Source organism: Ursus arctos, unplaced genomic scaffold (assembly GCF_023065955.2).
Source record: "Ursus arctos isolate Adak ecotype North America unplaced genomic scaffold, UrsArc2.0 scaffold_6, whole genome shotgun sequence".
Taxonomy (NCBI): Eukaryota; Metazoa; Chordata; class Mammalia; order Carnivora; family Ursidae; genus Ursus; species Ursus arctos.
The window spans coordinates 82,610,577-82,634,601 of record NW_026623078.1 but is presented as its reverse complement, the minus strand read 5'-3'; the positions used below and the strand labels follow the sequence as shown (position 1 = coordinate 82,634,601).

At 52.1% G+C, this 24,025-nt stretch overlaps 1 protein-coding gene across 4 annotated transcripts in view; it reads left to right on the top strand.

Annotated features, from left to right (window-relative positions):
* Positions 1-6,745: 6,745 nt before the first annotated feature.
* COL22A1 (collagen type XXII alpha 1 chain) overlaps positions 6,746-24,025 on the top strand; it is a 248,445-nt gene continuing 231,165 nt past the window's right edge. For 2 of the 4 annotated variants that reach the window (XM_048212494.2, XM_048212496.2), the window contains exon 1: positions 6,752-7,225. The gene's annotated coding sequence lies outside the window, so the exon portion shown is untranslated. Of the gene's footprint in view, positions 7,226-22,937; positions 23,159-24,025 lie in introns of all 4 variants that reach the window. The other 2 variants (XM_048212495.2, XM_026495370.4) reach the window with 2 other exon arrangements.

Sequence of the window (24,025 nt, the reverse complement as noted above, 5' to 3'; positions counted from 1 at the left end):
ATCACGCCCTGAGCTGAAGGCAGACTCCTAGCGACTGAGCCCTCCCGGCGCCCCTCCTAGTGCACTCCTGACCCTCCCCTCAGAGGGCAAGAACGTAGGTGCCTTGTGGAGAGCAGGGGATGCTCAAGGAGCGCACCCCCGCCGGTCACAGGGTTGCCTCCTCGTGTGTTAGCAAGGGCTGCTGGCATGTTCTCTCTGTGTCCGCACACCTCTTCTCGCTCATTCTCCATGCTGCAGGCACCCTGTGTGCAGACTGCAATTCTAAGACTGCAGGGCTCTCGAAGAGGACCGCGGCTAACTTTTCTGAGCACCTACTAAGTGCCGGCACATGTGGCCAATTTCACCATGTACATTGTAGTTACACTTGAACTACATCCATCCTTGAACCCATGTTACAGGTGCCCAGATGAAGGCCTAGGATGAGGATGGGCATGTTGTCCCGGGCAAGGCGGTCAAGTAAGTGGCAGGACAGGGATTCAAGGTACAGGCTCTAAACTCTCTGCCCTGTTCCTTCAAGGGGGTGACAGTCTGAGGGGAAGGCCTCTCTCTGAGACTCCAGATGGGGCCCCCTCCCTACCCTGGGAAACAAAACTAGGCCCCTCCCAACCCTTCCCTTGTCTGGGTAGCCTGAGGTCTGGGCAGGCCCAGGGTGTGCAACCCCCCACCCCAGCTTAGTCTCGCCCTGTAAATATTTGTCGGAGGCTTTCCCACTCTCAGCAAAGGTGGGGGAGTGCAAAGCCGGGCTGGGCAAGTGCTCACAGGCAGTTTGTCAACATAATTGATACTGCTGAGCAGAGGACCAGTACAATGGATGCTTGCCGAGCAGATGGGGGAGGATGTGTAATCCCTATAATATAGACAGAGGCATGTAATTTAGGAAAGTGGATTTGTTTTTCTTGAACAACAGGGACAGATAATGCTGCTCCATGTAGCCGGGACTGTCTTTGGAAAGCACGGACACTCATTATTTCTCTGTCCTGCGTTTCTAGCTCTTGTTCCAGAGGCATCCATCGCAGGATGGCAACCCCGTGAGCCGTCCGTCCTCGCTGGCTTCCTGGCTCTGGTTTCTGCACCCTCCCGGCTGCCCACATGCCCACATGTGGACACAGATTATCTGCTGGGCAGCAGTGGGCATGGGCACTCCCTGGCAGTGGGGCATTGAGCAAGACTTAGACCTCTCCATGCTCCTATTTTCTCCTCTTTACAGTGGGGAGAACATTATCTTCCGTATGTTCACTCATTCATTCACATGAAGCATATTTATGGAGCACTGATCACATGTCCTCTGAGCAAAGACAGAGATGGCTTGTGGGCTGGGTCCAACCGTCCATGAAAGTACAGAGCAGATAGCAAATGTTCCAGGCGTGCCACTCCCCTCCTTTTCCCTCTTTCTTAAGACACCAGTTTACAAATCAGCCTCATCTCCGCAAAGCCCCTGTGGCTTTTGCCCTGCACAAAAGAAAGTCCGCATTTCCTTTTTCAGGCTCTAAACGTTTAAGCTATCCAAGAAAAATGTATCTATCAAGATTCAAATCATCCTTTGACCCCCTGGGCCACTTCTAGGACCACTCCCATTAATACACACAGGTGAGAACAGAGTGAGATATGCATAGAAAGATGTTTATTGCAGCATGTTGTACCTGGAAAAAGAAGTGGACGTCACCGTCCATCAGCTGAGGAACTGGGAAGGAAGTTGTGGTCCTTGCATACTCGCATGCTGTCTGCCTTGGGCTGGGCACCTAATAATGCGGGAGCAGGAGTACAAACAGAGGGAATGCAACGAGGCCATCCACAGAATGACGTGGAGCTACGGGGGGTGACAGTGGCGGGTGCCCCAGAGACAGTGGTAGGCAACAAAGATCGAAGCAACAGACTAGGTTGTGTAAAGAGCATGCTCTCATTGTACAGAGTAGGCTGTGTCTGTGTCTGTACCAGACAAAACTTCTTTGAACGGACAGGAAATATTAGGAAAGCTACCCGACAATCTCTTCAATAAAGATTTTTGGGGAGAGAAATGGGGAGCCCTGCTTTACTCCTCTGTTTTATTTTTCCCACTTAACCACACAGCACGAGCGTCCCCATAGTAAGGAACAAAACCCTGTATCACCAGGTGGGCAACTTCCCGTCCTTGGTTTAGCCAATCCCCCACTGCGGGACATTATGACCATGGCCAGTTTTTCACTTTTATAAACAATGCTCATTTGAACACTCTCGAGAACGTATCTTCGCTGGTGAATAATGTATCCTTGGAAGTGTAATTGTTGTCACTTTTTATTGCTGTTACTTCTGGTTGTCTTTGATCACTGCATGCCATTTAATTGATTTCAAAATCAGGGAATGGCTCAGCCTTTTACTAGTTCTCAGACAGAACAAATTGACCTCTGAGGCTCACTTTCCTCACCTGAGAAATGAAAGTATATCACCCGAGGTGCTTGGCAACTAAGGAGATGACGGCCAGCAGGGAAGCTCTGAGGTCGTGGGCAGCCACTCACCCCGCCCCACCCTGCCTACGCCCAGCAGTCTCAGGAGGGAAGTTGCTGACGTTGATGTAACCAGTTCTGAAGCAGGGATGCCCAGGGCTTGGGGTCGGCACATAGGGCAGGACACCGGCCCAGGAATTGGTTAAGTGGACTTGGCAGGGTCATACCATCAGCTAGCGATGCAGTCTCTGGTTGAATTATTCTGAGTGGAACGGGGCCCGCAAGATCCAGTAGGAGGAGATTCCGAGTAGCCAGGAAATCAAGATTTGATTTCTCAGCAGACGATTGCAACTCATTTTCAGAAATCAGAAAATCTCAGTGCTAATGGGAAACTTCTCAAGTTGTTTTCAGGGTGGGCTATAGAAGAAAAGTGTCAGTTTTTGGAAGAAGACAGACTCGATGTGAAGTCAGGTGAACCATTGGGGCAAGTTCCTTAACACCTCCAAGCTTCTGTTTGTGGACTGGTGAAACGAGGACGTTACTGTCTCTGCCGTGTGCCGCTCATCAGAAACAGGGTGCACAGTGGCTGCAAGTGTGTCTAGCACACAGGTACTCCCCCAATGGCCATTGCTGCTATTGTTGTTGTTGTTATTATTATTATTGTTGTTGTTGTTGTTATTATTATCTCTCCTGGAGAAGCTAAGGAGTTTCTGCAGGAGACACAAGTCAAAGAGTGTGTTGGCCATGTACCAGCTGTCCCCCGCCCTGGGCCAGGCACTGTCCCCACCCCAGGGATGCAGCAATGACAGAATTTCCTGCCCTCTTGGATCTCATTTCTGACTGGGAAGACAAAGAATAAACACATAAATATAAAATATGCTGTCCGACAGGGGCTTTGAAGAACCACAAAACCCAGAAGGGAGCAGAGAGAGAGATGTGGGGCTGGTTTAGATTTTTTAAAATGTTATCTTATTGTGGTAACAGTTAACATGAGATCTGCCTTCTTAATACATTTTTAAGTGTATGCTGAGGTTTGGTTAAATATAAGCACATTGATCTGTGCTAGGATCTCCCCAGTTCACCAGTGCAGGCGTTGCAACGATGGGTGACACATTACCCCCCAGTTTTCACAGCCCATTCTGCTCTCCAGATGTTTATTTCCTGTAGAGCGCTAACCTTAAAAATAAGTTATTACATCAGCAAAAGTAGATTTATTCAGGAATAACAGAGAATTGCAACTCAGGACATGCAAGCTAGGGCAAAGCCACAGGCAAGCCCAACACACAAAGGAGAGGAAGGTTATTTTGCAGAGAAGGAGAAGTTGGCAGGGGCTGTTTTGAGGGAAAGTCCACTGGAGAAGAGCAAGAGTTCAGGGTGATGAGGTTTATTGCTGGCTGAGTTGCAGGGGTGGTAGATTTCTTCTAGAAGCAATGTACATCTTTCCCTGTGGGGGGCCTGTAATTGATGATTCTTTCCCCTTGTCTCTTTTTCTCTTGGAGCTTATAATTGACACTTCTTCTTGTAATTGACATTCGAGGGCTAGGATTCCCTGCCCCCATGCTTCCCCTTCTGGCGCCAGACTCCATCTGAGTGAGCTTTCCTTTTATTAATTTTCTTACAAGGGCCCAGATCTTACTCCACCTGGCTTTGCATCACCAATGTTTGATTCTAGTATGCTCTCAACAAATGTTGAACTAAATTAAAAAATTCAACCTTGAAGTCATCTATGGCTGGAACCTTGAGTTCCCCTCTATTCTCCCTCTCCATTGGAGATTTCTTTTACCCATGGTTACAAGTCTGGGCAGAAAGCGCTCCAACTGCCACCTCCAGACTAGCCTAGGGCGCCCTCTCCCTGCGACAGTGTGGTCTGCCAGCTCACCTCCCTGACCGCTGCCCAGGGCTCTACAAAGCCCCCCAGTGGCCATGCCCCTACCCCTCTAAAGCATGTCAGGGACTCCTGGTCGCCAAGCTCAAGTCCACACTCCTCCGCAGGCCTCTCCACCCCCATCAACTACGTGGCCCTTGGCCATAACCCACCCTCCCGCCACCACCCCCAGCCCTAACTCCAAGGTCTTTCCTTTGCACAGGGTGGGGTTGGGGGCTTCTCCCGTTCTTTAGTCTCTGCGTCCTCAGCAGTGTACCTAGAGTTTGCTACCTTCCTCATTCTCTGACTCATCCACCTGTGTCCTTCGCAGCTCTCAGGATCACTCGGTAATGCAATATGGTAGTCCACTTTCCTATGTGCTGGCTTTCTGCCCTTTCCCCCTCCAGGCTGCGCAGAGGCATCCCCGCCTGGGCTTGTCACTCTGAGACAGACACCATGGGAACAAGCCCTAAGAGAAAACCTTCGTGCACCTGGAACGCCTCCTGTTGCCAGTTATCCAATTATCCTTAAATCACTCACCCTAGCAGAATCAGGATGGGGCCAAAACCTGAGGCCCCATACAAGCCCCACTTAAAACAGAAGCCCTGGGTTCCAAAAAGCACCAATGAGCTGCCTGAGTTGTCTGCCAATATCGACCAATCAGGACAAGGCCGTTCCAACCAATCAAGAGGAGGCACCCCCCCTTTGCCTCATTAGCATGTTTGACCCTGGGAACCTGAGCATGAACTTTGTAAGGGCAGGTCCCTGGTCTGTATGGAGAGGCCTCCCTGAGCGCTGTCCCGTGGTTCGGTGTCTCTCCTCTTCTGCTCGACCTGTAGCCCCAGTAAAACCTTGCTTGTGTCTTTGACTTCTGGGTCTGGCCTGGTTTCTACCATTGTTGGGCCCCAGAACCCGACTCCGGTTACAAATCCCCCTCAGCACCTGGACGTCCTGGCACACACAGGCCCTGTAACAGCTGAGAAGGGAGGGTGCCATGCAGGCTTCTCCCACTGGGACCATCACTCTCTTCTCTCCCTACCCTACCTTGACTCTGAGAAGCAGGGCACCTGTCTCAGCACATCAGCGTCCCACAGCGGGATCTTTTTTCACCAGCACACCTCCTCTGCTTGTTTAGAAGGCACCTGACACCGCGGGGCACCAAGCGGGGGCTCGGGAACCATGTGTGGAGTGAATTGTCACGGGGCAGCTGGGAAATAACGCAGGAGAAGAAGGAAGAGGCTGGATTGCCAAGAATACCCTGGGTGTTTGCAAATTTGCCCCATACTATTAAACACGACTAAGCAGGCAGCTGGATATGCCCCGAGTTTAGAAGCCTGTTTGGGAGAGGGGGTGGGGGGATGGAGGAGGTCATCCAGATTAAGCCATGCTCTCATCTAGTTCAAAATACCCCTGCCTGGGCCATTTTTAGGAACGGAGGTCGGAAAGAAAAAGTAGAGGAGCCCCCTGGGCCCGCACCTGTTAGTTCTCTGCTGCTGGGGCTTGGGAAGCCCTATAAAAGGAAGCGAAAAGTGTTCCGTGGCTCAAGAAGAGTCTGTAAAACAACCAAAATTGTTTATTTGCAATCCTGGAGACACGAAGTCTACTCCAATTCAAAGTGTGCTCCCATGAGGAGTGCAGGCTTATAAAGGCAAACCCCGCAAGGAGAGAGTCCAACTATCCGATACGGGATCGGCTCTTTAGCTAACAGGTGTTGTATTATCTCTATTCCAGTCCAAGGTAGGATGTCTCCTAGAAGGTGGTGGAGGTGCAACTGACAAAAGTCCAGAGGTCATGGTGTTCCAAAAATTGATACAGGAGAGGGGCGTAGGTCCTGCTTCAATATCCTTCTGACCCGTTGGCATGACTCTTAGCAATGCCGACTCTATTTTGAAATCTTTGCTCACTGCTCAGGAGACCTACCTGGCTTCTGTCCCCCTCTTCTGAGAGACTCTGGAAGGTGATGAAGCCCTCTGGGCCTTCCAGATCCTCATCTAATAATAAGGACAAGGATCCACCCCTCCCCCAGGATGTAGAGAGAGCCAGCAAACAGGGCCACCTGTAGGAAGAGGCAGGTAGGTGCTGGGACAGGTGGGGGGGGCCCTCCTTGCAGGACAAATGGCAAAGTCACCCCCACCCCCCTGTCCCTCTAAACTTTCCAAGCTGGCCTGCAGCTGCTGCCGAGTGGGGAGGGGGGGTTGAAATACAGCCTATTCCAGACCAGGCTGTAAAAGGGACCAAAATATCCGGTGGAGTCTATAAGCGGACAGGGAGTTGTCAGCCCCTGTCCCGGGCTTCCTAGGGCAGCCTCTACTGCCTGGAAGCCAAGCTGCCCCGGCCCCTTCCCGCAGGGGCGCACCCTCCCGCCGGCTTGGCTCCCGCCCCCCAGGGCACAGACCTCGGTCCTCCCGGCCGCCACCGCCCCTCCCGCCGGCCCTCCTCCCAAGCCCGCCCACCGCCGGCTCCTCCCTCCGCGCTGTGAGCTGGGGGCTCCCACCGCCCGGCCACTTTGCCCCTGGGGGGACCGAGCAGCTTTGTTCTTGGGCAGCAGCTGGGCCGGCCGCCGCTGCTGCAGGTCTCCCGGAGGACCTGTCTCCCCTTTCCTCATTTTTGTGTTTCTCCAGCACTTTCTGTTTTATTTTCTAAGTTCAAAGCCTTACCTTTTTACTGTGTTTCTTTACTTACGGGTTTTAAAACTAGCTCTTTCTCGGGACCCCTGGTTTGGAGGAAGCCCCCAGATTATTACAAGTCTTGTCTGGAGATTGAGATTGCTACATTGGGGAGGGGGGAGGGGGAGCGTGTTTGCTCGCCGGTGGACCCCCCACCCCCACCCCAGCAGGGGGCTGCCTGGGGCTGGCTGCTTCTCCGGACACTGCTTCCAGTGGATCTCGCCCAGGACAGGAACCCCAGCTGGCATCCTTTTGAGCTTCTTCTGCCTTGCCAGGTAAGGCCGGTTCTCTTCTCTGGAGGCTGCTGGAGGTCATGGGGTTTCAGGCTTACACCCATCTGTCCTTGGGGAGGAAGGAGGAGCAGTGGCGCCCGGAGCTGGGGAGAGTGCCCTCTCCAGACTGAGCTGTTTCCTTCTGGGGCTTCTGGGGAGGGACCTCAGTCCTGAGCTGACAGGTCTGTGCTTTGCCAACTTCAGAGTAAAATGAAGCCAAGTCAGTGAGAACCTACCTGTCTGATTTTAGGGGAGCAGCTGGGGAGAGCAGGAGCCCAGCCATGACTGGGGTGTGTCGGCTACAGGGACTTCTTTCCGAGTTGCTACTTTTAAAAGTTGTTGAGATCTCCCAGCCCCTTTCAACTTTCCAGTAAGAAATTTGGAGTAAAATCCAGAAAGGTGTTGGAAAACGAAAGAAAAAGAAAAACAGTGGAGGAGAGAGCACAGCTTACCTTTAGTTTTGCATTATTTTTAGCGAACTTTGCCTTCTTGGTCTAAATTTAGATCTCTTTCCTTCTGAACAGTTTATTATCCCCCTCTCAGTGGTCTCAAACCCGGGTGGGGGGTTTGCCCTTTTTTCTGCCTGTCCTCCAGTGTAGCAGGCCAGAGTTTCCGGGCCCAAGTGATGAAGTTGTAACTTGCGTTAGTGGTGTTACCGGACCATGTGCCCCCACTTCTCCCCACTCCCATGGAGCCTCGGAGATGCCAGGGGCCAGGCTTACCAGGCATCCCCTGAGGGAGGTGCGGTGCCATCAGCCGGTCCTGGAGCGCTGGGCTGCGTCCCTCTCCCCAGAACTTCATCTGACTAATGGGTCATCTTCCAGAGCCTGCGACAGCACCTTTGTCCCCGCACAGGCCTTTCCAGCCCCCCCGTCTGTCTCATTGATGATATATGCCCAGCAAAATCCCAGACAGCCTGTGAGAACACCCTGGCTTTGGGAGGAATCCTGGGACCCCTTCTAGTTTATTTAGTTAATTGCACTGTTTCAGGAAAGTTCTAAATTCCAGGGCTTCTGAGTTCTCAGAGGCCGCAGAGAGGGGCGGGCTACCCAGCTGTACAGTGGGTGCAGGCGAAGGACTGGAGCTCCTAACCCTGTTGCTTCATGGGGCTGCCTGAGCTCCGGGACGGTCCGTGAGCCTCAGTGTCCTCATCTGCCAGGCGGAGGTGATGGAAGGGACGTGGAGGGACAGTTCTGGGAGAGCGGGGCTTGTGGAAGGCACGTAGTCCATCTCAGCCGCCTGTGCTTGTCGCCCCGGGGAGGCAGCACCCCCACTCCAGCCTAGATTTCTTTGTCCCGCTGCTGTTGAGCGGCCGACTGTGACTTTGGGAAATTGTCACCCTGTGGTTGTTGGGCCTCTCATGCCAGGCAAGAGACTGGAAGAGACAGCCCGAGGGGATCCATGGGCCCTTTAAAGCCCCCAGAACAGGTGTTTACACCTGGTTTTCCTGGTGCTTCCAAATGTCATCAGGTGTTTAAGAAAGCTTTCCCGCAGCTACAGAATGGTTAAAAAAAGTAGCAATAAGTAGCTCTGAGGCTGATCCACAGTTTTAATATTTCACGGGTTGTTTTAACTTTGATTTCATTACTTGCCAATAAGTTGTTCAGCAGACTTTATGTACAAATCTTAAACTTTTGTTTTTCTTGAAGAATGAGAAGACAGGACAACTTTTTCCTTGCATGAGGTCCGAGCGGCCACCCACTTTGGCGAGGGGTGTGCCCTCCTCCCCTGGTCCACGGTTGTCTGTGTGGCCAGTGGGGGTCTCCTTGGACCCCAGAGCTTGGCAGCTCCACACGGGATGAGCCCAGTTATCGCTCCCTCTCTGATTCCTTTCTAAGAGGGGGGCAGATAAGCGGAAATGCTTTCGGAGGAGGGAAAGCAGGATTCCTGGGAATGGAAGCCATGGCTCACGTGGAAGGATCGTTGCCACCCCCGAAGGGTCGTCTGGCATGCAGGAAGGAAGCTGTATGGCCGCGGCGGCCTGCAGGGATGTCATGTAGGAGTCGCAGCTGAACTGCGCTCTTCGTGCCCAAGGGGTGAAAGTAGGAGGGCCTGATGAGGGAAGCTTTGTTGGATGCTGGATTCCAGTCCAGGAGGGACAGCTGGGCAGGGACCGAAGGGATCCACTCATTGGTGGGGACAGAAGGTCCCCCAATACTGGAGGTAGTTAAGCCAAGCTTGGATGGCTTAAATTTCAGACAGCAGGCAGAGGGCTGAGCTGAACTTTGAATGCTTGGGCCTGGTGGACATCTAAAGTCCTTTTCCCAGCTTGAGATTCTGCACTTCCTGAGGGCTTCCTCTCCAGCCTCCAAATTCAGCCAGTGGCCTCCTGCCTCCTCTCTTCCTTCAGTGCTGCTGGTTCTGATTGATGTGGTCACTGGGGGTCAGGACGGTGAGCTCTAGGTGGCATTCCTATCTTGGTTTTACCAACAAAGAAATGGAAGACCAGTGTTTGAACCACTTACCTGAGGACAGGGAGAGAGGATACATGGAGTCAGGATTCAGAGCCACTTCTGGGGGATCAAAGTCCATTGTCCTTTCCACAAAGGCCTTTTCCTCCAGCTGGGAAGACTTCCCCTTGGAAGGGAGCATTGGTAGGGATGCAGGCCTACAAGGAGAACCAGAAAATGAGAAGAGCCTGCAGTCATTTTTTTTAGGGTGGGAAAGGTCCCGAGGATTTCTTTAGCCAATCCTCTGCTCCAGAGTTGGACCAGGCTAGGACGCCTCATAAAAGTAACTGCAAAATCAAGGAAGACCGAGATTGGTAAGAGAGGAGAAGCGCAATTTCCCCATCCTACAGGTGAGGAAACAGAGTCCAGGCAAACATGAGGGACTTACCTGCTTCGTAATAGAGACAGAGGTGGGTGTCAAACACAGGTGTTGTGAGGCGCTGGGACACAGAGGGGTTGACCCTCTGGTCTTCCTGCCCAGGACTTGGCATCGTGCACGTGTGGAAATGCACACATGTGTATGTGTGTGTACGTGTGTGTTGGGCAGGGTTGGTACCATTGGTATTGCTTCTTAAATTCCTTCAAGCGGTGAGCTAACCGCTCCCGCGTGCTACGGCAGTGAGCATCTCTGCACACGACTTCCCGCCTGTTGCCATGACGTGCTCTGATATTATTCCGAGGAATGGGTTTCTGGGGCAGAGGAGGTGGGCACGTTCATGTTTTGGGAGGTATCAGGACAGAGTGTTCACGAGAGGCTGAATGCCAGGTAGCGCCATGCACAAGATTAGGGAAGTCTTGGTAAATAACCCGGGAGTGTGTGGAGGTGGGACCTGCCAACGCTGTGCTCGCCAAGATGCTAGAATCCTTCTGTGACACAGCTGTCTGATGGCTGAGCTCCCTCCTACTGCCCACGACCAAGGCCTGGGGCCTCAGACAGTGTACTCCCAGTTCCTGGAAGCTGGCTCCTTCTAGTTAATTCTGGCTATGTGCTGGTAGAGATGAGAGTATCATTTTCATTTTTTTTTAAAGTTTGGTTCATTATAAAATATTGGGGAAAAAAGGAATCGACACCGTCTTTTGGTTGGAACTGACTCGAGGGAGAAGCCTCTGCTCTGTGTACTGGCAGATCCCGGACACTGGAGCTGGCCCCGACTGCTGGGTAGCCACGTTGTTAGGGGACAGTATGCTCCTGAGTCCATAAAGACAAGAAAAAGCCAACTGACCTAAGCCATAAAAGAAAGTGTCACTTAAAAATAAAACAACTGCGGACTTGTTTGTGATTGTGGCTTCGGGGTGTCTGCATATGGCTTTGCCAGATACCCCCTCCTTCTAAGGGCTCTTACCTGAAGACAGTTCTATGAGCATCCCAGCCACCTTGCCCAGTCTCCTTATCTGATGACTGTATCCCACGTCTCTCGGGTGCCTGCCCACCTGCTCGTGGCCCACCTCCAGGGGCAGAGGGGTCCTCACTTCCCAAGGAGGCCTCTAATGCATTGCTGAATATCTGGTTAAAAAGTCTTTCTTTGATTGAATGCAGAGTTGTTTTACCACTTCCATCTGCCAGTCCTGATTTCATGTTTTTGGAGCTACTTAGCATAATTTAAATCCCATTTCCAATGACATTTTTTGAGCTCTGTAAACACAAAAATAATGTAGCTCTGAGCCTATCTGAGATTGAGGGCTCCTGGTGCCAGACTGGGTGCTTGGCCTTCTTACATCGTTTCCTGCTGTGAATTAGCTCCGCTCTTCCCCGCTGTGCAGATGGACAGACCGAGGCTTGTGACGGTCCTGCAATGTGTAAGCTGCAACAGAACTGGGAGCCGAACCCATGGGTTAGCGCAAAGCTCATACCCTTACCCCAAATTCCAGACCGAGTATATTAGGTAAATGTATGGAACTATACAAAGACGCAAATACACCGTTTGGAAGCGCTTTTTACTTTTTAAAAAATATTTCTCGTTAGAATAGTTTAAATTATAAAAGTAATAAAAGTGTATTGTTACAAGTGAGGCTGGATTAGCAAATCCCTGCATCCCCCCCTCTGCACCCCCTTAACAATAGTAACATTGTGGCAAGTAACCTTTTACAACATTATATCCAAACATACACATCGATCAGAATCCAGTGTTTGCACGGTTTGGGAACAACAACAATGAATTCTAAAACATGGTTATGTAGCACAATGTCTGGCTCCTAGGACTGGACTCCATTAATAATTGAAAGGAATTGCGTTCTGTTCTGCTGGGTCTAATGCTTGCCGCGAGTCCATTGGGCGGTGGTACAGTGGTCCTCATTTGCTTTCGGCAAAACTGAGGGACAGAATGAGGCCCTTGGTGGATTGTTTCCAGGCCAATGGAGAAACACCTAATAGCATCCTCACATCTTTTCCTTGCACCCAAGCTGCTGTGGGCAAGTCGGCTTGGGTTTTCTGTGCACCTTGGGTTCTTCGACCCCAGGACCCCATGCTGCTGACAGCTCCACGTCATCAGCTCTTCTAACCCACTATGGGCTCGTTTGTTTCTGCCAGGAGGCAGTGAATTCCTTGAGATCATGTGTTTCACATTATTTATCTACGTACTGCCAGCGTCTACACAATGCTGGGCACAGTGGGAACCCAACTGATCTCTGTGGAATAAAGTAATTTCAAAATGGTATTAATCAAGTGCCTGGTACAAAGTAGGTATTGAATAAATGAAATTGCAATTTGATTTAAATCACGGTGAAATCAGTGAGTGAAGTATCAATACTGGAGAAGTCATAGGGATGTTTACACCATCTGCCGTTCAGGGAGGGCCTTGTTTGATGACCGACAGCTCTGGCACTTGGCGCATCGTTGAGGCCTGCATTGAGCCTGGGGATCGGGCCATGTTGGCGAGGGTAGGTCTGGCTCAGGTCTGAATTTGGCCCTCTTGTTTGCTTGCTGTGTGGTTTCCAGCACCATTTACACATCTCTGTGCAGGAGCCCAGGGAGGGAGCTCTGATAGCATATCGAATGTCAGCCTAGGGCCCTGGGATCTCTGGTGACTGAGCAGGTCTGACACCCTTAGCTCCTGGTAGGTCAATTTTCTTTTCTTTTCTTTTTTTTATAATATTTTTTATTATATAATGTTAGTCACCATACAGTACATCCCTAGTTTTTGATGTAAAGTTCTGTGATTCATTACTAGTGCACAACACCTTTAGAAGGTGATGGGGCCCCAGGGCTTCCCTTCAGTCACACTAGCTTGTTCTTAGATGAGGAAAGAAAGTACCCGAACCCACTTGATCACCCCCTCCCTGAAGTGACTTAGTAGCTGTGTCCATATACATAAATGTAAATATCCATAATCCCACGCATCTTTGGTTGCTCCTTTAACAGTAGCTCTTCCTGGGGCACCTGGGTGGCTCAGTTGGTTAAGCATCTGACTCTGGCTCAGGTCATGATCTTGGGGTCCTGGGACCGAGCCCTGTGTCAGGCTCCATGCTCAGAGGGGAGTCTGCTTGTCCCTCTGCCCCCCCTCCCCCGCTCTTGTTCTCTCTCAAATAAATAAATAAAATCTTAACAAAAAATAGCCCTGCCCACAGGGGTCCATCCAGTTACCATTGATCATGCCGTGAATGCTAGGTGTGCTTAGGGAGTGAAGGACCGGTACAACAGCGCCCCCATACCAGGCTGCTCGGTGTGCTGGGTGAGGGTTCAGGCGCTCTGTGCTGGGGACGGCAGAGGGACACTTCACCCCTCAGTCAACCACTTACCAGGGACAAGTACTCCTACAGTGCAGACCCTGGCACTGAGTGTTTGTATGCACCCCCCGCCCCCCGTAACTTCTGCAACAATCCTAGAGCTATTTAGTAATCACCTTATGTATAAGGAGAGACCTGGAGAGGTTAAGAGACCAGCCCAAGGACAAGATAAGAGCAGAGGCCTCTGTTCCCCGCTGCTCCCCGCTGCTCCCCTCCCTTCTTCTCATCCCTTCTGTGTCAGAGTGTGACTCGTCAGGGCTGGGGTTTCACAGAAGGCTTCTAGGAGCTGGAACACCTAAGTTGAGTCTTGGGGAAAGAGAATTCGCCGCACTGTTTCTTTAATGATTTGTCCCCTACGGCGTGTGGCCCCAGACGCAGGCACTCTGCCTTGGTTATCTCCATCTTGGGGACTCTGGCGTGGCCTTGGGGTGGGCGGGGGATACAGTGGGTGGCCCGGGTGAGCATTTGTGCGGGTGGGTGGGGGAGGGAGTAGGGAAACTCCTGACGCTGGCGGCGAACGAGGAGGCAAATACACGAGTGGAAAAATGAATGAGTGAGTGAGCGAGTGAGTCCACATTGCCATGTTTCCATCGGCCACGGCTGGATGGGTTTTCAGGTGAAAAGGAAAGAGGACAGGTTTATGACGGTCCTTTGCTCAAACAAAACTTCTTTTTTTTTTTAAGATTTTATTTATTTATTTGACAGACAGAGAGACAGCCAGCGAGAGAGGGAACACAGGCAGGGGGAGTGGGAGAGGAAGAAGCAGGCTCATAGCAGAGGAGCCTGATGCGGGGCTCAATGCCAGGACTCTGGGATCACGCCCTGAGCCGAAGGCAGGCGCTTAACGACTGAGCCACCCAGGTGCCTCTCAAACAAAACTTTTCAAGAGGCTTTTCTCCCGTCCCTCTTGCTGCGAACTCCCACCAGTGAATGCCCAGGCTGTGTTCACAAACTCGGCTTTGCCAGCTACAGCAAAGCACAGTGGAAATGAAGGGAGATCCTCCCACAGATCCCCTTGACGGGGAGACATTCTGGGGTTTCCCCTCGGCTTGGTCCTGGGGTCTCGGCACCATGATGCCAAAGCCACGGGTTCCTTTAGGAACGGAGCTGGAGAACCCCGTGCTGTGACAGCTCGGAGCCCTCCGGTGGGGAGAAAGCTGATCTTGCAGGACCTCCGTGCCTGGTGCGTCCCCGTACGCCCGACCTTCTTCACGTGCTTGTGCCTGCGGGACGGCAGGGACGTGGTGGGGTCTGAGGCTGTATTTTGGAAGAAAAGAAACACTCTTAGTGGACAGGCAAAGACCGTAATTCCTGTGCGAATCTATAGACTTGCTCTGTCGCAGGGAGTAGAAGATTCAAGGTTATTTAAAAAAATTTTTTTTTCTAGAAAATATAAAAGAGATCTTCCCATTACTATCTAAGTGAAATACAGAGTTAAATATAGTTCAGACACCTGGCCCATTGATTGGTTTGTTTCTGTGACATTGATACACGGGGGGCCTGCTGTGTGCCTGTCCCCATTCCAGGCACAGAGGGAGAGAGACCAGAGACACGATCCCTAAGTCTCAGGAGCTCAGTGGAAAAGACAGGCCAATAAGAAGGTCAGTTTTATTTTTTTTAAGGTTTTTATTTTTAAGAATTCTCTACACCCAACGTGGGGCTCAAACTCACAACCCCGAGATCAAGAGTCCCATGCTCTGCTGACTGAGCCAGCCAGGCACCCCTAAGTAGGTCAGTTTTAATACCACTTGTGGGGTGCTAAAATTCAGGGGTTGTGTGGAAGCCTAAAGAAGATAGTAATATACTTCTTGCCTGGGAAATCAGGGAAAGCTTCCTGGAGGAGAAAGAACATAGGCTGGGTTTTGGAGCATAAGTAGGAGTCTGCCTGGCAAGGAAAAGAAAGCATCTCAGAGGCAATGTCAGAGAGGCAGAAAAAGACAACACTGGGATGTTGGAAGAAGAGGGAAATCTTTGAGTTTGCGAATAAGATTCATGAGGTAAGGTGTAGGGGCCATGAACCTGGAAAAGGAGATTGGGGTCAAATCGAGAAGGGCCACAATGAAAAGACTTTAAGGTGGGAAGCGACAGGAACAGACCTGTCTTGTCCGATGATCTCTGTGCTGAGGGGGAGCAGTGTGCAAACTCTGAGTAGAGCACGGGAGTTTATAATCTGGTCCAGATGTAGGCGTCTCCTTCTCAGAAGGGAAACTGTCCTCAGAGCTTGTGAGGAGCGTATGCCCTCCAGCAGAGTGGGGATCAGAGACTATAGGGTCTCTCAAGGTGGGGCTCCAAAAACCAGCTTGCTGGAGCCCGCCTGGGGGGAACCGCGCTCCCCTGGGAAAGGGGAGTCAAGTGCCTGTTCCCTCTTGGCAACAGCCCTGTCCCTCAGCTTCCCCATCAGAAGACGGCTAAGTCCTCTCTAACTCCCTCCTGTTCCACTTTAAAATTAGAGGTGTGCGTGGTGCCTTGTGGAGTTGTGAGCACCTGGTTACCAGGATGTCTAGACCAGAGTGTGTGCGTAAGAGGGGCGGAGCGGGGATTGGAGCCTGGGGCTGTGGCAAGTGTTGGGGTGGACTGCTCTCAGAGGTCTCCAGCCCGGTGATGCGGGTTGGCGGAGACCCTGTTGGCGTGAATTAAATACTGAAAAGGATTCTCTGATGATGATAACTTCCTTTAATTGAGTGCGTGCAGCTTTTTTTATTTTTATTTTTATTTTTATGGCCACCCTTTTAGGATGCTGAGCTAGGGACTAATGCCTCCGCTCATAACGCCCCCTTGTTACAGATGCGGCCCCTGAGGCTGGGAGACGGGAGCTGAGATCAGGCAGCTGGGAGTGGAAGCAGGTGGGAGAACTAGAGTCTGCAGCTCTCCCAAGCACCCAGTGGCTCCGTGTGGCCCAGGACCTCACCGTTCTCCCCTAGGAAAGGGGGAGCCCGGTGGGACGGCACCTCCCTAATCTGTGTGGGTCCTGGAGCTCTATTTATACCCATTGCTTCATCAGACCAGACGCTGCTCAAAATAAGTTAAACAGAAATATCTTTCTGTGTCCTCAGGACCCTGTAATCTGAGACAGTCTCTTGTGAAATGCCCCGAGACAGTGTATTCGGAGGGGGAGAGGAAACAAAAGAAGAAAATATTGGGAAGAATTCAGCAGTGCCAAAGATGTGCAAGGAATAAGAACGGGGTTGTGGCAGCCCTGAGACGTCGGAATTAGCTAATGGCTCAAAAAAGAGCATTTGCATAGGCTGAAGGGAGGCTGGCCTCCTGTCCGGGCTGCCCTTTTGGCCCAGGAGGGATGCAGGGTGGGGGATCTGGATGGAGATTGGAAGTCTGCCCTGGAGGGGAGGTTGAGCGGGGTCATTCCGGGAAAGCCTGTCTAAACTGGGTTGAGAATCAGAGCTGAAAGGAGGGAAAGTGGAGGCAAGATGTAGAGTGAGCATAGCGTTTAAGGAGCCAGGATTGTGCTTAAGGAGCCAGGGACGTGCATGCGGGGTCTGGGTGAGCTCTGGAGAGCAGGGGCTGTACCTGCTGGGCTTGGCTAAGCACACACGGGCTCTGTAGTTTGCAGAGAAGGAACCACGGTGCAAATTGGCTTGAGTTTAAGAAGCGAAGGTGGAGAGGCATTTGCTTTACGCAGCACATCTCTGATGCCTCTGGACTTCGGGCAACATTGGGTTCGGTGATGAAGTGATGAACCTTATCTTGTTCCCACCAGTATGCGACTTCATTCTCCACCAGGGTCCTCTGTGTCCTGACGGCCTTCAGCATCTCTAAACTTGGCACCTAGAGTAGAAATGCACCTCTCTCCGGAAACTCCAGCAGAGTTCCCGGAGATGGCCCAGCTTGCTCACATGCTTGACCCTTGTCATAGTCTAGCAACCAGGAAGAAGTGGAATCTATGCTGGTCTAGTCTGGTCTTGTGCCACCCCACTGGCCAGGCGGATGGCGCCCCCTCCCAGGAACCACACCAACAGAGTGGGAGAAGAATTTTTGGCAAGAGCAAGAGGTGAATTCTGCTTCTGGAGGAAGGGAGTCTAGAAGCGTTAAAACAGAGGTGGGACCAGGCAGGAGACATTCCCTGGGGTGCAGGAGTGCAGAGGAGGACAGATAGGAGTGGTCTCAGGGTGCCCAGTTCTATGGCCCTTCTCTTCCAACTCCCCTAAAGCCCTTTAGACTGAGCACCTTTCTGGAACATTTCCCTGCATGTTAACTACAGCACAAAACTCCGAACACTGACATTCCAGGGCCTACAGTCAGCCCTTGATGGTCCTTCCCACTTAATCTCTTGATTTCCTTCAGGAGGCAGCCGGTAACCCCAGAGAGGGTGGCCCCGAACGTGAACCAGTGTCTGCCATTTATAACCACGTGGTTCTGAGCACATCAGGCTGTTGTGGGGCTTTCAGGTGTGGCTGTGCACCTGCTGTGTGGCTGGTGCTCGGTGACTTACTCGAGTCCACGTACAAATCAGTTGACTTGGAGTGCCACCAATCTTGAGGGGACCGGTGGTAGGCGACGGTTTTCCTATTCACCTGTCAGCCTGTCAGTCCGATGCAGGAGGTGGTTAATAGTAATAATGCTCGAGAAACCGTCTTCGAACAGCCGGAGCTCAGTGGCATATGGGAACAAAACCCCCATATGTTCCCCATATTTGCTCTCAGCCGTGTCTGATCAGAGCCCCCTTTCTTGTCCGGTAACAAACCATGGCCACAACCCAAGCCTTTCTGTTCACTTTCAAGGGCTAAAGGCTAGTCCAGTTAGTTCCAGCCCCGAAGTGTAATCGCTCATTCACTGTGTGCTCTGCACACACCCTGGCCCCCATTACCACGAATGGTAACCACTGTCCTGAGGGACCTGGTGGTGGCACTGGGGGGTGGTTGGCCTTTTCCCTCCTCCCCTTGTTCTCCAGAGGGTTGGGCGAGGATGAGGGGAAAGGAAGGAGCAGCAGGCCCAAAGTTCAGTGGCGGCAGGGGCCGTCCTGCTGGCTGTCTTCTGGTCAGGCTCTCCCTTGCCGCTTGCATTTCTGCCCAGCGGGGGCTTTGGGGCCGCTTATAACTGGAGTATCCTTGTAGTGCAGACAGCTCCCTTGGTTGGACACCAACCCAGCAACCCAAGCCTGCCTCCCTTTTATAGTGTTTATTTGACGCTGGGACCTCACTCATTCATGCCACATGGAATCATGGGCATGCGGGCTGTCCCCTCCCTGCTCCTGCACTGCCCGCTCGCCCATTCCCTTCTCCCTTGGTCACATAAGGCCGAGCTGACATGCAGTCAGGTGACAGAGGGGAGGCCAGAGAGGTGCATCCAAGCCAGCCCGTGAAGGTCCGTGATGGGGGAGCTCTGAGCTTTGTCCAGAGGCAGAGAGGGGTTATTGCAGGATTCACCCGCAAGGCTACAGATCATGTGTGTGCACTAGGGGCCCCGTTGGGTTCTCGTGAGCATGTGCAGACCACGAGGTCTGGGGGAGGCTGAGGGCTGGGGTCACTTCCCAAGCTGCTGGCTTCTGGAATCCAGGAACTGAGTCCTCTTACTCCTCACCGCACCCCTCTTTCTGGATGGCTGGCTTTTTCCTATTATTCAGATCTCTGTTCAATGTCCCCACCTTGGAGACTGGCCTTTTACAAAGTGTAAAAACTGTCTTACCCAAATCAACATCAATCACTTCACCCCATAGTGCTCAAATCATCTCTGCTCTGAAACCGCATTGTTGCTTACTTGTTTCCTTGTTTCACATTCTCCTCTTTTCCTAGAAAGTAGGCTCCGTGGAGGCAGGGATATTGCTCTACCCAATGATTGGAAAATGCCTGGCACGTAGCCTGGGATGCGGTGAATACTTGCTCAGTTAGTAATTTGACGACCCGTGGACCGTGCAGAACAGTGAAGCAGCGTGGGGTGCCGGCTGCAGGGCAAGGGTCGCCTTGCAGGTCCTCCGGGGGCCAGTTTAAGGAATACGTGTTGTTTGAAGAATAGACAGAGCTTGAATTTCATTCACAAATTTTAGCAACTGAGAGAGAAACGACTGGCATCCTGCCTCTTCTTAGGGGGGAAAAAAAAACAACAGAGAGGAAATATTTTTGAATTCCGCAGCCTAGAGAAGGAGGCCACATCCCTCACTCCAGTTCCATGTTTAGTCCCATGAGTCCTGCACTTTGGCTGGTGGGGCTTAAGCGGATTCCATTTAAATCTTGCGATGAGCTAATGAGGACACAGGAGAGGACAGACAGTCTTGCTCATCAGTAGGACCAAAGACGGCGGAAAGCCTGGGCTCCTTCTTACCTCCCCTCCCACCAGGCACCCAGGCATGTGCCACTGTTCTCTGGAGGGTGGAGACCAGTCCTTTCTGCTCCAGTGAGACAGACCCCGAATCTAGGCTCACGGTGGCCTGGGGTTGAACCCTACTTCTGTCACCCCCTGGCTGTGTGATCCGGGGCACATTCCATAGCTCTCCTGAACTTGACACCCCTTTGCCAGCTTGTTATGAAGAGAGAACATGTTGCAGGGAAACCAGCACGGTCCTGTCTGCGTGTGTCTCACCGTGTCCTCATCTGGCGGTTTCGTTACCGCCCAGACAGTTGGATCAGCTGCCATTCTGTAGGTCTTGACATATGTTTTCACCGCTCTGAGAGTCCTCTGTGCTCTGCCTCTCCGTCTCCTCCCCACCCCAGCCCCCTGGCAGCCACGGGCCCCTTTATGGTCTCCACGATTTTGCCCTTTGCAGAATGTCACAAAGCTGGAGTCCTACAGCGTACAGCCTTTTCAGATTGACTTCTTTCACTGACTGATAAGCATTTAGGGTCCCTCCATGTCTTTTCACGGCCCGACAGCTCATTTCTTTAGAGTGCTGAATAATATTCCCTTGTCTGGGTGGACCACAGATCACGGATCTGTTCACCTGCAGGAGGACATCTTGAGTGCTTCCGGGTTTTGGTGATGGGGAATGGAGCTGCCGAACACATCCCCGGGCAGATTCTTGTGCGGACGTAAGATTCCAGCTGCTTTGGGTGAATACCAAGGAGCGTGGCTGCTGGACCACATGGGAAGAGCATGTTTAGTTTGTGGAAACGACCGAACTGTCTTCCCGTGTGGCTGCACCATTCTGCATTCCCACGAGCCGTGAGCGGGCAGTGCTGTTGCTCGGCGTCCTCGCCAGCGTCCGGTGTTGTCCGCGCGCAGACCGTGGCCATTCTCATAGGTGTGTCGTGGGATGTAGTTTTAGTTTATGGTTTTCTGATGCCACGTGATTGCTTGCCATCTGTGCCTCTTGTCTGGTGATGTGCCTGTTAAAAACATGGGCCCATTTTTAAAATCAGGATGTTTGTTTTCTTTCTTTCTTTTTTTTTTTTTTTTAAAGATTTTATTTATTTATTTGACAGAGATAGCCAGCGAGAGAGGGAACACAAGCAGGGGGAGTGGGAGAGGAAGAAGCAGGCTCCCAGCGGAGGAGCCTGATGTGGGGCTCGATCCCACAACGCCGGGATCACACCCTGAGCCGAAGGCAGGCACTTAACCGCTGTGCCACCCAGGCGCCCCAGGATGTTTGTTTTCGTATCGTTGAGCTTCAAGAGTTCTTTGTATATCTTGGATCACAGTTCTGGACAGAGTGTCCTATCCTACGTGCCTGGTGCTTAGTCAGTGTTGACATGCATTTAGGGCAGGTTTGAATTAGACAGTAAAACAGTGCAATTCCTGGTGCCCCTGCAGTCACCCGCAGCTGAGTTCTCAGTAGCTCAGATCGAGAGTCTCCCCTCAACGTTGTTTGTGGCTGTGGTGGCCGACATCTGACTTTATACAAGATTATCACCCCATTGATTGCCTCATGTCCTCTATAGATCCAGGAAGGAAGGGCTCTCATTCCCACTTTATAGGTGAGAAAACAAAGGATTAGAAAATCACAAAAATAGTGTGCCTTTAGCACTCACTGTGGTCAGGCATCGTTCTAAGTTTTGTACATGTAACAAGTCAGATAATTCTTCCAGTGAGATGCATTGTTATCCCCACTCTTATATGAAAGGGCTGAGGGCCAGAGAGGTGAAGTGACTCCCCTGGTTTGCATAGCTAGTAAGAATTTGAACCCAGGAATTCTGGTCAAGAAGCTTCATCCCGATGCTCGGTGCCCCAGGAGAAGCCAGTGCCCCCCACAGGTCTTGGCACACAGGAAATACTCAGTACGTATTTACGGACCCAGGAGGACTCGATCCAGGCCATACAAAGCCAAGTTCGAATCCAGGACCCAGGCTTTCCAGTGCTTCCCTGGCTCCCCCAGTTGGGTTTTTGAGCAGCTCTGCAGAGAGGATGCCACTCAGCTCCCTCTTCCCCATCTGACCAGCAGGTGCAGTCCCGTAGGTGAGCCCTGGAGGCTCAAAGCTCAGTGGTCTGGACACCCCGCGCCATGCTTTTATGTCTCCACCAGATTCCTGCCCAGAGCATCGCCCGTCACCCTGGCAACATGTCAGCAGCGCCTCAGTCCACCCAGCCCCTCCCCGCAGTGGGCAGCAGCCAGACCTTCTGTGCAGACCCAGTGCGCTCTCTGCCCGGGCTGCCCTCCAATGCGCCAGATCTCATTTTCTCCCTTTAAATTGCGTTCTGCTCAGAGTTCCCCCCCCATCCTCCCCGGGGCCCTGGATAGGGAACACTGGTTACTATGGCAATGGGCTGGCTTGTGGCAGGAACTCAGCTCAGCAAATTAATTGCTGGACTTTTGGAGACTAATGGCCAAGCTCTGCCTCCCAGGGACAGGGTGTGTCCTACATCATGCCAGCTGGGCAGCTGAGCCCGGGAAAGAGCTCAGAGCCTGGGGAGAGAGAGAACTGCAATCGTGGCACCCATGCTTGCTGGGACTGCCACCAGAGGTGGGATGAGGAAGGCAGGGAAATGGGCTCTCCTAAATCTCACCTTCCCTGCACACTTGGTCTATGCTGGTATCTGTGCTGTGTGCTTCGGAGAAAGCATGTTGTATAACCCTCAGAGCCCCTGCGATGTAGAGGTCACCCCCTTTTTAATGGGGATGCAGTGCTCATTCATATGACTAAGGAAGAAAGCTGGGATTCCATACCAGGCCTGCCTGCCTCAGTGGGCATCTTGTGAACACTCGTGTACATTCCTGGGCAGGAGGCCGTTCTGTCCTCTACAATCTCTTCCAGAGGGTAGAAGCACAAGGAACATTTCCTAACTTACCCCATGAAGCCAGCATTACTCTACTTCCCCAAACCAGGCAAAGACCTTCCAAGAAAAGAAAAAGACTCTCATGAATATAAATGCGAAAGTCCTCAACAAGATATTAGCAAATTGAATACAAACATATATACAAAAAGAGTTCTATGCCATAACCACATAGGATTTTTCCCAAGTCTGTAAGGCCGGTTCAGAGTTTGAAAATCAATGAACGGATTGATTAAGCCAGCTTCTCTTCCCTCTGGTTATTTTCAGGTTTCTTCCGCACCTTTCCCCCTGGTGTCCTTGTTCTCTTCTTTCTTGTGAACTGAGTGATCAGAATTTGGGTTTTGACTATATGCTTTGCCTGTTTACCACATTGTTTCTGTGCTCAGGTAGTTAAGTGTCCCGCCAGCCAGGTTCCAACAGCCGGAGAGAAGCCACGTTGCCCAGCGGTGAGGAGCCTGGCCTGTGGTCAGACTGCCTGGGACTGCATCCCGGCTCTGAGGCGTGGAGTCCCAGGCAGGTTGCTACGCCCTTTGTGCTCAGTTTCTTACTCTGCACCTCCTGATACCTGCCGTTCAGATTAAACGAGTTCTTCCCTGTGAAGCCCAAGGTGGGTCCCGGTGCTTCATAAGCGCGTGGTGCTTCTTAACAGTGACTGTGGGAGAGAGTGTGGGCTCCGGTGTCCTCCGGGCCTGATGCCAGTCCAGCTCTGCCATTACTAGCCGCGTGCCCCAAGCGACATTGTCTGTGCTGCGGGCACACGCCGGCTTCATCACTGGCGAGGTGGGGGAACAGGGCAGCCTCCAGGTTTGCTGTGACCTCAGGGAGGAGGGTGGTAGAGGCACCGTGCTCACCGTGAGCACAGTCGGCCTGCTCTCCCCGGCCCGTTCTCTAGAGGGACAGCCCGGACTGTGGATTTTCAACTCCACAGATCCTCCTGGGGCCCCAGATGGGGTAACTGGCCGGCTGGTGAGAGGGATGGTGGTGGGCACTGATGCCCCCCAGGGAGCTTACAGTCAAGGGGTGATTGTCTCTGAGTGCCTTGGGTGGGCTTTCACACATCAGCAGGGTGTGCCGGGGGGTCTCCCCCACTCCTAGCCTCAGCTTGCTTGTCTGTAAAGGGGGATGCCGATGGCCCCCCCTTGGGGTTGTTGTAAGGATGGAAAGGTGCAGTGTGTATGGCATAGAGGCTCTCTACCAATGTCGGGCTTTACCCCAGCGGCGGGATCCTGTGGACGCCCAGTGGCTCAAGAAACAGGCCTGGGAGGGCATCCTGGCTCTGGCGCATGCAGCTGTGTGGCCTTGAGAGTGGTTGGGGCATCAGGCTAAGAGCTCTACGTTCAGTTTGAGTATTCAATCCCTACAACAATCCCCTGCCACAACCCACTATGAGGTGGGATCTGTTATCATCTGTTTTTTTTTTTTGTTTGTGGCCTTTGTCATGTTGAAAAGTTTCCTTATCATCTTAGTGTAACGA